The sequence below is a fragment of the Bubalus bubalis genome, chromosome X (assembly GCF_019923935.1).
Source record: "Bubalus bubalis isolate 160015118507 breed Murrah chromosome X, NDDB_SH_1, whole genome shotgun sequence".
In the NCBI taxonomy this organism is placed as follows: Eukaryota; Metazoa; Chordata; class Mammalia; order Artiodactyla; family Bovidae; genus Bubalus; species Bubalus bubalis.
In genome coordinates this window covers 112,921,408-112,942,192 of record NC_059181.1, presented here as the reverse complement: position 1 = coordinate 112,942,192, position 20,785 = coordinate 112,921,408, and the positions used below count along the sequence as shown (strand labels likewise).

The following is a 20,785-nucleotide window of genomic DNA, read 5'->3' as shown; positions in this document are numbered from 1 at the left end:
AGAAAATTAGAGCTGGGATTCCTTCTCCCTCTGATAGAGGTGAGAAATATTCAGCTCAGAGAAGGGATTTGGTATGTATGACCAATATCAGAAGACCCCAAACCTCAACTTAGATCAGCTGGATGATGGATGGTCAAGTTCTCTTCTGATCGCTCCACTCAGTTCGCCTCCAGCAAGGGTTTGGTGTGGCAAGACGCATATTCACCGTCATTCCCGTCCCTCCAGAACTATTGTCCTTCTAATAATAATAACAAAAATGGAAATAATAATATCTGCTATTTCCTGAGCAGATATTTTTCAAGACAGTTTACCAAAGACCTGAGGTTTAGGAATTATGGCCTATCCAAATCACCAGCCAAAAAACTCTCTGAAATAATACAGGTAAGGATCATTTAATATAAATTTTTGATTCAAAAGTACAGAGTTAACTATTGTAAACCAAATCACAAAAATTTTGTTTTGAAAAAGCATTTCCTTTTTCATGGAAGTGAATAAGCATGCCTTGATCTATAATGAAGATTTCAATCTTGCTATATCAGTATCCTTGCTTGAAACGCCTACCATCTTCCATCCATCCATCCATCCATCCATCTATCCATCCACCCACCTGTTCACGCATGCACCCAGTCACCAATGTACAGGTATGAAATACCTACTTGGTGTCTAGTCTTGGACAAGACCTCATTGCTCTTCTCTAGTGCCTGCATTTTGCATCTTTCTCAGGAGCGGACTGGTCCAGCAGCCCTTTCTTGCTCAGGTAATCTGAGAAACTCATTCACATGACTCTTGGCTGTGGCCCACGGTGGCAGGGGGCCGTTGCCACTTCCATTCAAAGGATTGTAGATGTCAGGAACAAGCTTAGCCCACATGGTGTGTGTGTGCTAAGTCTTTTCGAATAATTACTCGTTTTATTTTGGACAAAATAAGTGCAAAGCAATGAAAAGCTGAATGGAAGGTCTTTTGTTTGTGTAATGAGTATTTATTCCACCAGTTTTCTTAAAATTAGGATTACATACGTTTAAGCCCTGCAATCAAAACATTCACCATACACAAAGCCAACCTGAGTCACCTGTACGATGACCAGCTGAGTAACTTTTGATTTTAAACCCAACCACCCATCGCCACCCTCCTTTTATTCCTTCACTAAATATCATGTTTGTAAAGCTACAGAATAAGTTTGTACATCAACTACAGTATGTATTTGTCACCTGCTGCTTCTGTTCTGTTGTTACACAGGCTTTTGTGTGTATATGTGTATACATCTGGGTTTGTGTGTGTGAGTATGGGTGCTCCTACCTAAATCTTGAGGTATCCATCAGTACATCAAAACAAAAACATGCCAAACACAGATGATGATCATGGGTATCTGTGAGAGGTATGAAAGCACAGAGCCCTCAGTAGAGGGGGAGACAGACCCCAAAACCCCATGGAGCACATGACGATCAACATCCAAATAGAAGGCTCATTTTAGAATTTGCTTATGTTAGGAATTCAGTGTGGGATTATGTTTGTTAATTTTTCCCCATACACTCATTCTCTTTTAAATATTGGGGATTCTTTTAAAGCACCAGTAGTTTGTTGACTGGTGGGACTAGAAAGAGGAGAAAGAGCTCTCAAGAAAATACCCTAAGTAAGCCCCAAGCCACTGCTCTCAGCATTGTGAGAAGCGGCATGTGCCTGGCACCTAGCCATGGACCCATGTGACTTCAGTGATCTCATGTGATGCCTCAGTACCATGAAGTAGGGGTCACTGTCCTTGCTTTATAGATGAGGAAACTGACACTCTGAGAGCTTGAGAAACCTGCCCCAGTCACAAAACTAGAGGCGATGGAGCTGCTGTTCAAATATGGCTCTACCCTCCACCATTTTCCTCCATTATACCAAAGGTCTTCATTTTGTGCACATGGATTCCTTGAAGGGTCCACAGATTGTTTTCCGAAAGACTAACCAATGGTATACAAAACTGGGTATATCCTTTTGCCCATTTTGCTGGATGGGGTAGCTACATATTTCATCAGCTTCTCAAAATGGTCTTGCTGTTGTTGTTTAGTCGCTCTGTCAGGCCTGACTCTTTGCAACCTCATGCCTAAGACCACACAAAACAGTGAGCTATGGTGACTTCACCCTAATGCTCCATAGGACCTGGTGCGCATGGCAATACTTCTCTAGACCAGCCTGCACCTCTACTTCCTCTGGCCTCCCATAGCACTCTGCACATTCCCTGACATTTTACCTTGCTTTGTTACTTGAATATGAATCTCAGCTGCCTTGCTAGAAGTAAATTTCTGGAATGTAGGGCACAATCTTGCTTAACTTCGTCTCCCTCAAAGCCCCAGAACAGTCCTCTATACATAAGTATTCCTTGACAAAGGTCAAACGAGGCTGATTTTGTGACTGGTTTGTTATCAAAACTGTTCTTACTTCTCTTCTTGCTATTGGGTCATCCAATTCCCCTCATCCAGAAACCTCACCTCTTCAAATCCTAGCCTGCGTTGTTGGCCAGTCTCAGGGCCTTCATCTTCAAGAAAGGCCTGCATGCAAAATGCCTTGATATCTGTACCTTGTTATCACACAACTGAATATACATGTTCTTCTGACTACTGTCTAATTGCCTCAAATATACTATGGACTCATCCATTCTTCAGAGGCCTAGTTAACTTATTCAACACATGTTTAATGAGCACCTACTCTTTGCCAAGAACTCTGACTGGAATTGGCAAAAAATCCAGTCATCTCTTCTTCTAACACCTTCAGATACCTGATAAAGACTGAAATTACATTATGCATGTCGATGTGCCTGATACATAATAAATGAATGAATAACTATCCATCTTACCTTGAGATTGCTTTTGTTCTTCCTAATAGTTCAGAACGGGCTCATTTTATTCCTTCCATCTTTAGAAACATTGATTTGCTCTGAAACTAGTGTGCTTGTTCAGGATTATGGGATTTATTAAACTTAAAAAACATTTTCTAATTAATTTATAGAGTTAATAAAGTAATGACCTTCATATTTATATTTGAAATCTGGAGTCACATAAATGGCACTGAGAATCTTCAAATAAGCTGAAGTTACTGCCTCCTTGCCTTGGGGATGGAGGTGTCAAAGCTGATAATTCTGTGACCTACAACCTTGGGATTTTACATACCTAGGAAGGGAGGAGAGCAGGGGTAATGGAAACTTATTTTAAGAGGAATCAGAATAAGAAAAAGCAGTGTGGACTGTTCTAATGGAAATGGGTTTAGTTTGGCAAGGTGAGCGGGTCGTGGAACTTCCACTTGGCATCACTAACATCTTAGCTGTCCAGGATGTTACCCAACCAACAGAAAAACTGAGGCCGTTCATCTGGGACAATATTCTGTCAGGGCCCTTCCATTTCTCAAGAGTCTTCTTTTTCAAATACTACACAAATGAATAATTAAAGAAGAGACTGAAAATACATATTAAGAGTTTTTTTAAACCATGTTCTCAAGGCTTTTTTTATCCCATTTAAATTTTAAAGGTAATTATATTGCCTACTGCCAAGAAAGTTAACACTAATTATTGCAATAAATAATGCTGTACAGGTTAAATATAAAATGCAAAGACAAAAATGCCTAATGGTTTATTCAAAACAGGAAGCACAACACTGTTATTCTGAGCTTGAAGTGCTATCTCCTCTTGATTTATGAAGATGCAATTTTTTAAAAACTTCTCTTGGTAAAGCTTTTTTTTCCCTATACCATTTGACTTTACTACAAGATTACCATTAAAAAATTAACAGTCATCTTTGCTCAGCAGTGATTAAATGTAATTTTGGCTTGTTTTATTATATGGCTTTTATGTGTATATTGTTATATGGTTTGGAGAGAAATATATTTATGTCTACCTATGTAAATCACATAAGGAATGATGTAGCAATTAAAATCCACAAACTAAATCTATTATTATGTTTGTTCATAATTTATCTCCAACTCAATATGTATTTTAACATGATAAAGCATTGCTATATAACACGTGGTGATTTTTAACAGCAATTTGCATTAATTCTACTTAAGAGTTGAAACAGTAATAATAAAATGTAGAAAATGCCTTTTTATTGTGGTTTTGCCTGTGTAGAAAGCACTGGCATTCAATCTTTCAATCTTCCCAAACTCTAAAGGCTAATTTCAGGAAGATTCAATAACACACTGCAGCTGCAATTTCATTTCTTTTCTTCCCAGAAGGTGAAATGAACATATTTATGTGGTGGGCATGCTGCTTCTTTCATAAGTCAAAATACAGAAGAAGCAAGATGTTGTTTTTTTTTCCTATGACTAATATATTTGCTGGAGTGTCCCAACTAAGGACTTTTATCCATAACTTTGAGTTGTGGAAAGTGGCCAAGTGCCACTTTGCACTTGATTATTTTTGATGCACGTGCTCTCACATGAAGTTATCATCTGTGGCTTTTAAGGACTTTCCCATTCCTGGGTGAGAAATGTGCAGCCTAAGAGCTGACTCATTTGAAAAGACCCTGATGCTGGGAAAGACTGAAGGTATGAGGAATGAACATATTTATGTGGATTGAAGGCAGGAGAACGGGATGACAGAGGATGAGATGGTTGGATGGCATCACCGACTCAATGGACACGAGACTGAGTAAATTCCAGGAGTTGGTGATGGACAGGCAGACCTGGCATGCTGCAGTTCATGGGGTCACAAAAAGTCGGACACGACTGAGCAACTGAACTGAACTGAACTGAAGAGCCAACTAATGCAATTCTATTAAGCCAGTTGACATTGTTGGCTTTGCAGACTCCTTCCAGCATCAAGAGTCTGTAATTCTATAAATTGCACCATTGTTCTTTAAGATGCTGATGGCTTTGTTCTTTGAACTTAATGTACTGAGTTACAAGTCTAGAGTTCAAGGCTCAGCTCTGTAAGTAGTCATGGTGTGGTCTTCTCTGAGACCTCTCACACCTGCTTTCCATGTTCTTCACTGCAAAATGTGAGGCTCTTAGCTCCCAACCTCTCCCTGTTTAGAATATTTTCTGAACAGGAAAGTATCAAGAAGTTACAGAGATAATTTCAAACAGTTGAGAAAAGGAGTAGATAAGCAAAATAAGGTAAATATATTATGATTAATTCTGCAATAATTGAAAAACACAATTTTAATCCCAGTAACTATGAACTGCAAAAATGTTGTAAACTCAATTCTAGTCCTTTCTTCTGCCTCCACTCCAGAAATTCATGACCTTAACTGAATGGCAATCTACATGTCCAGCAAACAAAGGCAAGGAAGTTGAGCTGAACAATTTTCCAGGTAAAATTTATACAGATGGTCAGTTGTAATAATCCTACACCAAGTCTACCAGGGCTTGCTGGTGCCTCAGATGGTAATGAATTTGCCTGCAGTGCAGGAGACCCAGGTTTGATACCTGAGTTGGGAAGATCCTCTGGAGAAGGGAATGGCTACCCACTCCACTATTCTTACCTGGAGAATTCCATGGACAGAGGAGCCCAGTGGGCTACAGTCCATGGAGTCACAAAGAGCTGGACACAACTGAGTGACTAACACTTTCACTCTCAAGTCTGCCAAAAACAAAAGATATGTTTTATCACTAAAGATTATTTCTTAGAGTGGGGGGTTGGGGAGGATGATGTAGAGTTGTAAGTTAACCCCAACTCTCTATTTGAAGCAGATGCCCTGTGTACACAGCTTGAGTCCAAAGGGGAAAAAAAAAAAAAACCTCAGGAAAGATCATAGCAAAGCCCACAGCTATCACTACAAGAGAAATGCAACTGGTAATGTGCTCATCTGACTTCCAAAAATTACAAAATACAAAACATAATTTAATATTTAATATACTCAATAACTTATAGGAAAATTCACTTATTTTCTGCGATTTCTAAGAAAGCATTCAGCATATTTTCCTATGCTTTCTAAAGTACTAATAAAATCTTTATGAGTTATTAATTTTAAGTGGTGAATCAAAAAAGGCCATTTATAGGAAATCCTTCATTGGAGCATAAGAAAATAATCATGATTTTTTCATACAAAGCTTTGAACAAACAGCACTGTGCAAACATTAATCAAATATCATGACATTCAAAGCCTATAATATCATGACAGCATGACGATAAAAGAGATAAAGGAAGAAGCTTTTCTGCTTTGTGAAGATTTGTGTGTCAAAGAAAAGAATCTTAGATAATGGTGCTTACCAGCCATTGGTTGCCCTAGCCTGAAACCTGAGTCATTTTAGATCCTCTCAGTGGGCTTCCTCTCAATGGCCCATCTAATTAGTCACCAAATCTCATCAAATCAACTCTCATCTCACCAAATCTGCTTCATTGACTATTCTAAAGCCTTTGACTGTGTGGATCACAACAAACTGTAAAATTCTTCAAGAGATGGGAACATCGGACCACCTTACCTGCCTCCTGATAAATCTGTATGAAGGTCTAGAAGCAACAGTTAGAACCAGACATGGAACAACAGACTGGTTCCAAATTGGGAAAGGAGTATGTCAGGGCTGTATATTGTTACCCTGCTTATTTAACTTATATGCAGAGTACACCATGCAAAATTCTGGGCTGGATGAAGCACAAGCTGGAATCAAGATTGCTGGGAGAAATATCAATAACCTCAGATATGCAGATTTCTGCCACCCTTATGGCAGAAAGCAAAGAGGAACTAAAGAGCCTCTTGATGAAAGTGAAAGAGGAGAGAGAAAAGGCTAGCTTAAAACTCAAAATTCAAAAAAACTAAGATCATGGCATCCGGTCCCATCACTTCATGGCAAATAGATGGGGAAACAATGGAAACAGTGAGGGACTTTATTTTCCTGGGCTCCAAAATCACTGCAGATGGTGACCGCAACCATGAAATTAAAAGACGCTTGCTCCTTGGAAGAAAAGCTATGAGCAGCCTAGATAGCAGATTAAAAAGCAGAGACAATACTTTGCCAACAAAGGTCCATCTAGTCAAAGCTATGGCTTTTTCAGTAGCCACAAAGGGATGTAAGAGTTGGACCATAAAGAACGCTGAGCACCGAAAAATTGATGCTTTTCAAATGTGGTGTTGGAGAAGATGCTTGAGATTCCCTTGGACTGCAAGGAGATCCAACCAGTCAATCCTAAAGGAAATCAGTCCTGAATTTCATTGGAAGGACTGATTCTGAAGCTGAGAGTCCAATCCTTTGGCCACCTGATGGGAAGAACAAACTCATTGGAAAAGACCCTGATGCTGGGAAAGATTGAAGGCAGGAGGAGAAGGGGATGACAGAGGATGAGACAGTTGGATAGCATCACCGACTCAACAGACATGAGTCTGAGCAAGCTCTGGGAGTTGGTGATGGACAGGGAAGCTTGGCATGCTGCATTCCATGGGGTTGCAAATAGTCAGACACGATTGAGCGACTGAACTGAAACTGAATTAGGCATCAAATCTCATCAAATCAACCTTTAAAATCTATCTCAGGGCTTCCCTGGTGGTCCAGTGGTTAAGAATCCACCTTTCAGTTCAGGGGTACAAGTTTGATTCCTGGTTGGGGAGCTAAGATCCCACATGCCTTGCCCACTTGCCTCATGGTTAAAGAAACAAAACATAAAACAGAAACAATATTGCAGCAAATTCAACAAAGACTTTAAAAATGGTTCACATTAAAAGAAAATCTATCTCAAAATTGGCTCTAATTCAAACTGCTAGAATATCTGGCCTGGAATATTTCAACAGCCTGCTCAGGGTCTTTCTGCCTCAAACCTTGCAAGCCCTATCACACTGACCACCCCTTTCCCCCATTCCCCAGCCAATTCCCCCACCAGAGTGACTTTTCTAAAACATTTGCTGTACTTGTAGCATTCAAAGTCTCCTCCTCACCTAGAGCTGACATGAAGATCCTGATCTTCCCAAGCAATATCCCCTCCTAACTCCCCAAACACAGCTGATTGTTTTGTGTCTCATGAATCCCAGGAGTCAATGGGCCCACCTATAACTTGATGTGGGCTTACATGGTAGGAAATGCCTGTACAGCCACTTCTTCACCAAGAGAACTTCTAATCACACTGCAAGTTACTTCCTCCTTTAAGAAGCTTTCCTGAACATTTCACACACCCTTAGTCGCTCTCTCCACTCCCACAGAATACTGAACAATCATCTATTAATATTATATTTCACTGTGATTTTTCTGCTTTTGTGTCCATATTCCCTGACTTAAGCTACTTAAGATCAAGCAATATGCCTTCAGCATTTCAGTCTTCCAGCTTTTAGCACAGTGGGAGGAACACAATAAATAAATCCAATCAATCAATCAAAGAAGATATGAGGTCTTACAGGCATTCTCTTCTAATGGGTCTTTCCAACAATAGATATAATAATATTTTCAGATTTAAATCATCCCAATTCATAACATCAGGCTGAATATAAACAACTTGAAATATTACACTGTTGTTTATATGCTTGTCCTTGGGCCAGGTTTTGGACTTGTATATCCAAAAAAACTATTTTCTTTGAGACTTATTTTAGGTGGATTGTGGATTCAGACTTAGCTCTCTCATATGAGTCCTTTTTACCCATCAATCTTGCCTGGGAAGGGGTATTACATCTTCCCATTTTCCCAAGGATCCTGAGGCCACATTTGTTCAAATACGTATCATAGAGCCGCAGAGAGATTGTTTCCGTGTCTCAATACAAAGGAGAGACCATGTGACAAGACTCCACTCAGAGGAGCAACCTGGTCTTCATTTCCAGCAGGTGTCTAGGAGGGCATATCTGGATGTCCCTTGGGAAGCTGGCTCCCCCAGTAAGTTTGCATCAAGACCTGAATGAACAGGAGATGACGACAGGCAGAGGAAGGCCTGCCATAAAGCCAGGGTCATCTCCTTAACCAGTTTCAGAAGTCATCAGTCCCACTGTAGCCTATATGAATAATGATGCCTAAAACTGCAAGATGGCAGCTACTTCTCCCTTTGACAACCTAGTTAATGAAATTGCAACACAACTGTAACATTCTTCAATGATACCGTCTTTAAGCAGTGGGCTATCAGATTCATTCATTTGGCTAAGATACGATATCTTTTTTTTTTTCCCCCATGCATCTTAGCTTGAAGTTTTAGCTCAACCTCATTTCACCTTTGAAACCTCAACAGAATAGATCCTTTCCTCTATTATTTCTTCATTCGAAGTCACCTCAAAACTTAGATACTGTACTGCCTTGGAGGCTGGGCAAGAACTTCATGAAGTACCAAGAAAGCCATCATTCTCTAGCCTTCTCCTCCCAGAATTCCACTGGCTTTCTGTGGTTCCCCTAGAGAGACACACAGACAATGGCACAGGTACATGTACACATGCATACACAATACCCCACATGCCAGTTACAAAGAGCCTAAGAGGCTTCCACAAACCATCGGCCTTTTCATTCCATTTAACCCAAATTCTCAGGCTGTGTGAGAGGACTTGATATTCCTAGAAACTTGGAAATCCCTCCCACCCCACATCCAAGTCAAATACACACTTTAATCCTCCCAATCCATAAGGGATTCCAGAATCCTAATTGTGTTTACACTAGGTTCTTTTCCCCCCCAAAAAATGATAGGATCAGCTTCCTTTTAGTGGTTATCTCTGAGATCATCTCTGTATCCTGTGATTCTGAGCCCAGACTGGGCACACAAATGGTCCCCTGCCCTAGGAGCTGAGCTATGCCAATTCTAAGAAAGCAAAAGATCAAATGCCCTTCTTCCCATGAGTCAATAAGGAAAGAGAATCCCCTTGAACAGAGATGTTATTTGTGGTGTGAAGACTATTTATAATCCTGAGTATCAGGCCTTCTCCTCCATCTGCTTATAAGCCTGAGGGAGCCTGTCTTCAACTGACAGGTCCTACCTCCACTATTGACACACCTCTCTTGACTCTAGGATTCTGCAAGTTGCACAACTGACCTTCTTCACCTCTCTACTCAAAGCCATCTTCCTATTGATGACAAGTAGAGCAAGCCGATGTTTTTTGTCTGAAGCTTTGTCTTGATCTAGGCCACAAGTCAGCACACTGAATTGCAAGTCACATGCAGCCAACCACCTGTTTTTTTTTCTTTTTTTTTTTTTGGTATGGCTCACAGGCTGAGAATGGTTTCTACATTGCAAGATGGTTGAAAGAAATCAAAAGGATATTTTGTGACACATGGAAATAGAGGATATTTGACTTTTGGTATTCACATATAAAATTTTATTGGCATATAGCCTTTCCCTTTCACTGATGTATTGTCTATGGCCGTTCTCATGCTACAGTGACACAGTTGAGGATCTGCCTCAGACTGTATGGCCTACATGACTGAAAATATTTACTTCACGGAAAAAAATTGCCCACCTAAGCTCAAGTTCATAATCAAGGCAACTGCATTGATAAATGATTTTTTCTCTATTACTTAATTAGAAAGAAACATTATAGTTACTATTCTAAAGGATTTTTAAAAGTCACTTCTCCACAATTGGATTTAACAGTTTATCCACAGTCAAATTTAAGAGCTTAAAGAGAATCTGGCTCAGAACCTTTGAGGAGTAAACCTGATTTTAGTTGTGAGGTGTGGAAGCCCACCTCCCTCTTGTGGACTGGCTAAGGTTTTTCCTAATGAACTCTGCTGGCCCCCCTTCATCTCCAATCTGGGAAATGTGAAGGATTACAGTTCTCATAGTGGGTTGACTGATGGCCCCCTACAACTCATGTCTACCTAGAACTTCAAACTGTAACACTATTTGGAAATATGGGCTTTGCAGATGTAATTAGTTAAGGATCTAGACATGAAGTCATCTTGGATACAGAGTGGGCCCTACAGTCGATTACTGATGCCCTTATAAGAAAAGGAGAGGGCACAGAGAGACATACAGAGAAGAAGGCCATGTGGAGACAAAGGTGGAGAGTGGAATGATGCGGCTACAAGCCAAGGAATGCCTGGGGCCACCAGAAACTGGAAGAGGCTAGGAAGGATCCTGTTCTAGAACCTTTGGAGAGTGCTCAACCCTGCCAATATATTTTTGGATTTATAGCCTCCATAACTGTGAAAGGATAACTTCTGGTGTTTTAACCTGCCCAGTTTATGATACTTTTGTTATACCACGTATGGAAAACTAATACTGCGTTGGCCAAAAAGTTCATTTGCATTTTTCTAACATCCTCTGGAAAATCCTGAATAAACTTTTTGGCCAACCCAATATATCTCCCATTTCCAGAATATGGTAAAAATTTCAAAGACCTTTCACAACTATTTAGTTTATGGATTCTCAGTGATTTTCTGAGTAGGCAGTCTATGGATTCCCTGTCCTCTTTTGCTAAGGTACAGGGAGACTTACCTATTCAACATGTAGATAAAAGCAAGGGAGCCTTCCTGTTCCTTGCTGACTACTCTTGGAATTCAATGATCTGTAAGTTTTTCCCATTACTGTACTCAGGGGGGCCTCAAACATTTGAGATACATCTTGTTCCTCCTATAACAATTATTTACATGCCCACTTTTAATTGATCCCTCATTCACATCTAATGTTTATCTAGAATATAGTTGTTTCAGCTGCAGAAATCCAGATTTTAGCTCTGTTGTCTGAGCATTCTGCTAAAATTATCCTACCAAATAGACAAAAAACAAAACTTTATGAACCAAGAAAAGGTCCTCTAACAAGCTGTGTCATATGTTACTCATTGAGGAATATTACAAAAACACTACTTCTCACCATATTTGTAAATCAAAAACACATGAGTGTAACCTGTACTACCATAGGGAAAATTGCTCTGTTGGAAGGTTTGGCCCCTGACTTTTGAAATATGAACCCATCAGGGGAATTTCAACTTAAGCTGGATTCAGCTCATTATTCTCTTGCCCCTCATGTGCCATTAGAGAAGCTAATTTTAGAAAATTAATCCATACATATAAAGTAGCACACTGGACACCAAAGAGCATCATGGAGATGGCACTAGTGACCTGGGTTATTGTCCCAGCATTGCCATTTGCTGACTGAGTGATTTTAGGTTAGTAACCCTTAGTTTCTCTAAGTCTACATGTCTGCCCTTGCAAAAAGAGAATGATGATAATCCCAGGCTCTGTGAGAATCTAGTCAAAGTAGGATGGCTGGGGTTTGGGGAAATGGGGAGATATTAGTAAAGGGGTACAAAGTTTCAGTGACGCTGGATGAATAAATTCTAGAGATAATATATAGCATGGTGGCTCTAGTTAATAATACCATATTGTACACTTTCATTTTGATATTTGGCAAAACTAATACAATTATGTAAAGTTTAAAAATAAAATAAAATTTAAAAAAATAAAATATTAACATCATCAAAGCAAAAAAAAAAAAAAAGAAATTTGCTAAGAAGGTAGATCTTAAGTATTCTCACCACATGTGCACGCACACACACACACACACACACAAAATGGTAGCTGTGTGAGGTGATGGATATGTTCATTAGCATTATTGTAGAGGTTATTTTACAATGTTTATGTATATCAAAACATCAAGCTGTACACTGTAAACATGTACAATTGTTAGCTGTCAACTATACCTCAATAAAGCTAGAAAAAATTATATGAAAACGACTGTAAACTCTAAGTATAAAAGGCAATAGATGTTTGTTATTGTCACCTATATTATAAACTCTATTCAGTAACCAAAGCATAGCACTTTTTAAAAAGATAATTAAAGATCATTTGCTTTCATGTCAATTAAAAAATGCTTACGAGACTTACAATAGCCATAAAGACTTTTATAACTCCTCTATAAAACTCTTCACATTCACTATTTGGCATGAATCAATATGGTTATCTACCTGTCAATTTTTCTTATTCTTGAACACAGAATGTGAGCAGTCTGTTTTATGACTGACTCAGAATGTACTAAGCTAATCGATATATCCAGTGATAACAGGATGATTTGGAACACACGGAACAAAAGCTTATCACTTTACTGCATACTGAATCTGTCAAAATATTTTCCTAGAAGTAATGTGAAAATAGAAGTTCTCCATCTTTCATTATGTTAGTGGGTGGTGACAGAAGTATGAGCAGGCTATTTCCTGAGTTCACAGTTTGGTGTTTTCCAGTGAAATGCAGCCTATAGTTGTTTTATGTTTTTTCTTTAAAAAAAAATGAGTTGAAATATACTAATAATCCAGGAGGAATTGGCATCCAACCCCAAAAGAAGATCCAATTCTTGTTTGCCTGTATTGGCATAGTCTTAAAAATCTCCCAAGTGTTCTGAAGGATGGTAGTGAGCGGCAAGCAGGCAGGCCTCACACCCTCCATGTCATTCTGAGGCACATGCTCTTAGAGGGTAGGCGGGAGGGAGGCAATGGCTGAAGGAAATTTACAAACAAGGTGGCCTTCACCTTAACCATAAAGGAGAAGCATATCCTAAGAGATGTACGGCTAGAAGAAACCTCACAGATGAGCTAACCTAAACACCTTCAATAACAAGAGGCCTACACTGGTAAAATCACTCAAGTTCACCAAGCAAGTCCAGGCTAGAAGAGGAACCACAACTCAGCAAACCTCATTCAAACTATACTTTGTGATACACCACACATTCATCCACATAAGACTTACTTCCAGTTTGCTCACAAAGAATTAATAAAAGCACTAATAAATCATGATGTTTTATCATTATTAGTGATGATTTAAATTGGCATAGTATAAAAATTAAAGGTTTTTTTCAGATTAAGAATAAATCAATCTTTCCAACAGGAAAAAAATGTTTAAAGTGGCAAGGGATTTACAAGCACAGAACTCCAAGATCATTGAACCAAATCATTGAAATTAATTTTAAAAAAATGGAATGTTGAAATAGCTAATTTGGTTCTGGGATGCTAATGGTGGAGTCAGTTACATACAGCCTTAGAAAAGAAATATATATATATATATATGCTAAAGAAGAGGACTTGAGGAAATGAGAAGGAAAAAAAAAGAGAGTTAGGTATTTACATAATCTTTAGGAAGCCAAAGTTGACCTCTCTTCCTGAGTTTGGCTACAGAGAATGAAGGGAGATGGGCTAACAGAGGACAAGGGAGAAGAGTGGTTTAGAACAACCATTTCAGCCCGACTTTAGAGCCTCCAGAAAGCATGTGAGGAAACCGATGCCCACAGAACAAGAAATGTGATGTGCTTTCACGTAATGGAATGGAGAACACAGTAGCTCAGAAATTACTGCTCAAGTCGGTGACAGTGACTGGCCTGAGAGTTCCTAGGTCAGCCCCCATGAAGCCACTGGGATAATGGGGCTTCAAGTCCAGCATCATAGTCTGGATGCCACATCGCCCAGGCACTCTAGACATTACCAACTCTGGCTTTCTGAGCTCTGTCTCACTCTGGTCCCAACCCGCAGTTGCAGACACAGCAGTTTATCATCAGAATATACCTCACATGTTCTTATCTTTTTTTTTAACCTGCAAGTCTCTCCACCCATCACTCATTTGCATACATGTGAACTGTTCTTCCCTCCAGATCCCTCTTTATCTATTGTGATTCCACCCAGTATTCAAGGTCAAGTTCAAAATCTATCTTGCTTTGTAAATTTGTATCATCTTTTTAGATTTCGCATTTAAGTGATATCATATGATATTTGTCTTTCTGTCTGACTTCACTAAAAAGAAACAGACTCACAGACTTTGAAAACATTTATGGTTACCAAAGGGGAAAGGGGAGTAAGGAAAACTTAGGATCTTGGTATTACCATATAGACACTGCTGCTGTGTCACTTCAATCATGTCCGACTCTGTGCGACCCCATAGACGGCAGCCCACCAGGCTCCCCCATCCTTGGGATTCTCCAGGCAAGAACACTGGAGTGGGTTGCCATTTCCTTCTCCAATGCATGAAAGTGAAAAGTGAAAGTGAAGTCGCTCAGTCGTGTCCAACTCTCCTTGACCTCATGGACTGCAGTCTACCAGGTTCATCTGTCCATGGGATTTTCCAGACAAGAGTACTGAAGGGGGGTGCCATTGCCTTCTCCACATATAGACACTATTATATATAAAAAAAGATAATCAACAAGGACTTACTGTATAGCAAGCTCTACTCAATATTCTGTAATAGGAATATAAGGGAAAAGAATCTGTAAAAGAATACATATATGCATATGTATAACTGAATCACTTTGCTGTACACCTGAAACTAACACAACATTGTAAATCAACTATACTCCAATATAAAATAAAAAATTAAATTAAAACCTCTATCTTGCATTCCATCTCTGTGAAACCTTCCAGGGTTACTTCTATGCATCACTTTCTGGTGAGACAGCTTTATGAATGTGAGGAGGGTCTCGGCCACCCCTCCCCAAAACACCTTTTTAAATCATTGAAATATGACAATCTTAATTAAATCCTCTCCTAGCAGCTCTGACCTCTCCATCACAAAGAATGTGAGGCTCCAAGTCCTACTTCCATTACTGACTATTCTTTTCAGATGCTCAGTGAAGGCCACTTCATTCAGCTTAGGGGGACACTAAAGTTGAGGCAGGGGCAGATAAAGAGGTGTGGTAAGGAAAAGGAATTTTAATCCCAATGAGATCAAGAAATTGGAAGAGTTAGTCCAAAGCATAAAGAAAAAGTAACCACTAGATAATGGACTGGCAGAGAATATACAAAGCTTTCTGGTTCTTATTCTTCAATGGAATAAATCTGAAGGTCAAAGTCTCTGCTGGCACCCTTGAAATGTGAGGCCTTTCCAAGATGTCTCCATTTTTTACCAATGAGGTGGGAATTACACCAGTTACAGTCATAGACTGAATACTATCTTATTTCCATAAGAACGGACAAAGAAATAAATTTGCAATGTATATCAAGTAAAGAAATGCTTAGCATGGCTTGCACACAGCAGCTAAATGGCCTTCCATTCTTTAAAGGATCTGCCTCAGTGGTTTCTGTGTAGCTGCTCGGATGCAACCAGTACACGAATGGTAAGTTCCCAGCATTCTCTCTTGTTCTCACATGAGGGACCTGAGCTTCCTATTCACTTATAATAAATAAAGCTAATTACCCCCCAATGTTCACTGCATCTGATATAAAACAAAGCAAGCGCAGTCACAACTGTGAACAATAACTTTTCAGCTCGTTGACAAAGCTAGCCACTAAAATAAGCTAAAGCCAAATCCCATTATTCATATCAGTTTCGTTCAACTTTTCTAAAGGCTTCCAATTTGGAGGCAATTGGAGCCTCAGATAGTTTTAGGTCACAGCCAAGAGCACCTTGGAGGGCAAATGATCCTTTACGGTGATGACACTCTACACATTCTTACTGAACTTCTGAAAGCCTATTGAGCTAGGATGAAAATGCTTAATATGTCACTGATCCTTCCATTTGCATGGAATTATTTACTTCCCAAAAGATACTAATAACACATTGTACCAAAATGCAAAACTATCTACACCAGATTTTTTTTTAATCCTAATGAAAAAAGAAGCAAAACATCTGTAATGAAACCAGGCATAACGTTACATTTATTAGCAAATTCATTTCCTAATAAAACACCACCTGTGAGCAACCCTCAGTTTCCACTTGATATAAATAGGTCTTTTACTATTTTCAGATGTAGTCCCCCCAAAATTCTTCTAAGTGCAACTGCAGAACAGTTTTTTTTTCTTTTGGTTGCCTGGAATGATAATAGACTGTTTTTAAATATGTCATTTCTTTAAAAAGCATGATTCAATTGAAATGCTGACCTTTGGCAATAAAGTGGGTTGGATTTTATTAGTATTTATTAATATCATTATTATCGATACAGAAATTATAAGAAGGAAGGAAACTTTCAAGGATGGAAACTAAAATGTCCCCACTATGTAAATAAGCATAGACACAGCAACAAATACGAGCACACACGCATGTACATTTAATTTCAGTAATTGTTTCTTGTCTCTCAACACACTAATATCATCATATCTGCTTATTTATATATCTTAGAATGTCTCTTTTTCCTGATGATTCAACCCCTTACTGCACCCAAATGCACTTCACAAACACATTAGCCTCCTATGCCTCGAGCCAGGGCAAGAGCTAGGAAAACTCAAAGAAATATCATGACCTCTCTATGGACAAGCTTTTTCAGTAATAATTCAAAATAATGCTACAAGTCATCGAAGATGGCTACTTTGACTAGGGACTCAGAACCTCACGCTTGGAACTCTTGGCGCCAGGAACTGGGGCTGAATTCTAATGGTAAGTGCTTTTGAAAAGTGCATCAAGATTTAATAGCATGAATTTCCAGACTTGGTCAGAGTTTTAGCCACATCAATTCCATTAGGTTCAAAGCTCCATAAGGCCCCACCCTGCCTATATTGCTGCCCACGTTTTAATCTACACCCTTCTAAATTGTCTCTTAGGCTAGCTAGCTTCTCATTCCCTTTCTGCCTATTTTTGGTTTCCACACTGCCCTTGAAGCCTGTATATTCTCCTAACCTTAGGGGCCCAAGCTTTTCTCCAGCCCTCCCTCAAGTCCTTCCTAGAGACCCATATTTTGCGTGCACACAGGCTGCTCCTGGGTCATCATCTCTAGAGCTGATGACAGCTCAGACTCTTTTTGGAAATGTACATCTAGTTGGTATACCTGAGCACTGAGTGAAAACACTGGGTTTCTTCCATATCTGGGACAACTGTGTTGTGAATGTGTAAGAGAGAAGATTACACTGGAGTGGATCTCACTGTTTCTGTGCCTCTCGTTCTGTCAATGAGGTGTTGATACATGCTGCCAGCTCTTGATGGGCCAGTGCTATTATTTCCAAACTAGTCCTTAGTCATGGAACTGCCATGTAAAGAGGGAACAGCAGCAGATACCAGGACAAGAGAAGGGGCAAGAATGGGAGGGGCGGCCTCCCATTAGATGCCCCTTCTTTCAAAGTAGGTTGCTTTCTGCCTTTTAAGTATCACACTCCTGTATTAAGTCATCCAGGGAAAATGAAGATTAGGATTTCCAAATGACCATGCGGGACAAGAGCAAAGTAAGGCACAGGCAGTCTGGGTGAAACTAAGGAAATATACCTGAGGATGGATTTTCTAGCGATGGTTTACCTTTGTTCGCATATTTGATTAACACTGTGGTTTAGAAAATGTAATCAAGTAACCATTTTTGAAGTTCATTCATTCAACAAACATTTATTGAGTATCTACTATGTGTCAGGCGTTTGCTAGGCACTTGGGATACAGAAAAGAAATGAGATATTCCTTGTCCTCAGGGAGCTCACAGTCTAATAGAAGAGACAGACACATAAATGAATAACTACAATACAATGAGAGAAGGGCCAAAGTGTATAGAAGGCGCTTGGGTGAGCCCAGAGAAAGGAGCTTGTCCTTAAGCCTGGTGGCATCAGTGAAGCATTTATGAAGAGAGTGATGACCGAGTAGACTTGAAGGAGAAACAAGACTTCACCAGGAAGATTGAGGAGCAAAGGGAGAGACAGTCTAGGTTGAGTAGACAGCAAGTACAAAAGCAAGGAAGTGTGACAAAGCATGACATAATGGGGAGCCACAAGTCACTCTGCATGGCCAAGATCTCATCTTCATATGACGAAGCAGTGAGATATGAGGTCAGGTAAGGAGTATGAAATCACAGAGTGAAGAGCACTGAATGTGGGACTAAGAAATTGGACTTTTTCCTGGAAACGATGAGAAGACATGGAAGACTCCAAGGGAGGGAGTGACATGATCAGATCTTCCCATCACATCAGCCTAAATGGAGGATGGGTTGAAAGAGAGGTGAGACTAGAGGGGGGGGACACCAGACAGGAGATGGCCTAGGCAAGAGATACTCACAGGAGCTTGGAAGGTGGTGAGGGTGAAGAGGTCACAGACTGGAGAGATACTTGACAAGACGTGATGAGGGATGAGAAAGCCTTCCTCAGAGATCAATGAAAGAAATAGAAGAAAACAATAGAATGGGAAAGACTAGAGATCTCTTCAATAAAATTAGAGATACCAAGGGAACATTTCACGCAAAGACGGGCTCAATAAAGGACAGAAATGGTATGGACCTAACAGAAGCAGAAGATATTAAGAAGAGGTGGCAAGAATACACAGAAGAACTGAACAGAAAAGATCTTCATGACCCAGATAATCACGATGGTGTGATCACTCACCTAAGCCAGACATCCTGGAATGTGAAGTCAAGTGGGCCATCTTTACAAACAAAGCTAGTGGAGGTGATGGAATTCCAGTTGAGCTATCTCAAATCCTAAAAGATGATGCTGTGAAAGTGTTGTAGTCAATATGCCAGCAAATTTAGAAAACTCAGCAGTGGCCACAGGACTGGAAAAGGTCAGTTTTCATTCCAATCCCTAAGAAAAGCAATGCCAAAGAATACTCAAACAACCACACAATTGCACTCATCTCACACACTAGTAAAGTAATGCTCAAAATTCTCCGAGCCAGGCTTCAGCAATACGTGAACCGTGAACTTCCAGGTGTTCAAGCTGGTTTTACAAAAGGCAGAGGAACCAGAGATCAAATTGCCAACATCCATTGGATCATGGAAAAAGCAAGAAAATTCCAGAAAAGCATCTACTTCTGCTTTATTGACTATGTCAAAGCCTTTGACTATGTGGATCACAATACACTGTGGAAAATTCTGAAAGAGATGGGAATACCAGACCACCTGACCTGCCTCTTGAGAAATCTATATGCAGGTCAGGAAGCAACAGTTAGAACTGGACATGGAACAGCAGACTGGTTCCAAATAGGAAAAGGAGCACATCCAGACTGTATATTGTCACCCTGCTTATTTAACTTATATGCAGAGTATATCATGAGAAACGCTGGGCTGGATGAAGCATAAGCTAGAATCAAGATTGCCAGGAGAAATATCAATAACCTCAGATATGCAGATGACACCACCCCTATGGCAGAAAGTGAAGAGGAACCAAAAACCCTCTTGATGAAAGTTGAAAGAGGAGAGTGAAAAAGTTGGCTTAAAGCTCAACATTCAGAAAACTAGGATCATGGCATCTGGTCCCATCACTTCATGGCAAATAGATGGGGAAACAGTGTCAGACTTTATTTTTTGGGGCTCCAAAATCACTGCAGATGGTGATTGCAGCCATGAAATTAAAAGACGCTTACTCCTTGGAAGGAAAGTTATGACCAACCTAGACAGCATATTAAAAAGCAGAGACATTATTTTGCCAACAAAGGTCCATCTAGTCAAAGCTATGGTTTTTCCAATAATCATGTATGGATGTGAGAGTTGGACTATAAAGAAAACTGAGCACCAAAGAATTGATGCTTTTGAACTGTGGTGCTGGAGAAGACTCTTAAGAGTCCCTTGGACTGCAGAGAAATCCAACCAGTCAATCCTAAAGGAGATCAGTCCTGGGTGTTCATTGGAAAGACTGATGCTGAAGCTGAAACTCCAATACTTTGGCCACCTGATGCGAAGAACTGACTCATTGGAAAAGACCCTGATGCTGGGAAAGATTGAAGATGAGAGGAGAAGGGGACGAGAGGATGAGATGTTTGGATGGTATCACCGACTCAATGAACATGAGTTTGAGTAAACTCCGGGAGTTGGTGATGGACAAGGAGGCCTGGAGTGCTGCAGTTCATGGGGTTGCAAAGAGTCAGACACGACTAAGTGACTGAACTGAACTAACTGAACTGATGAGGCATGATGATACAAACAGCAGAACTGTCTGAGAAATGAAACAATACTCTAAACATGCATCCAGAAAATACAGCCAACAGCCCCAGTCCTCCCACCCCTTGCGTGCCCATCATCCCACGCAATCAGTGCATCTGCTGAGCATGAATAAAGGAAGAAGAGCTGGAGGGCACATAGGGTCAGACTTCTCTAATTCAGACACCA

The 20,785-nt window shown here is 40.0% G+C and overlaps 1 protein-coding gene across 11 annotated transcripts in view; it reads right to left on the bottom strand.

The window, feature by feature from the left end:
• Positions 1-20,785, bottom strand: part of AFF2 (AF4/FMR2 family member 2) — a 539,621-nt gene that overhangs the window by 333,039 nt on the left and 185,797 nt on the right. The window lies entirely within an intron of this gene.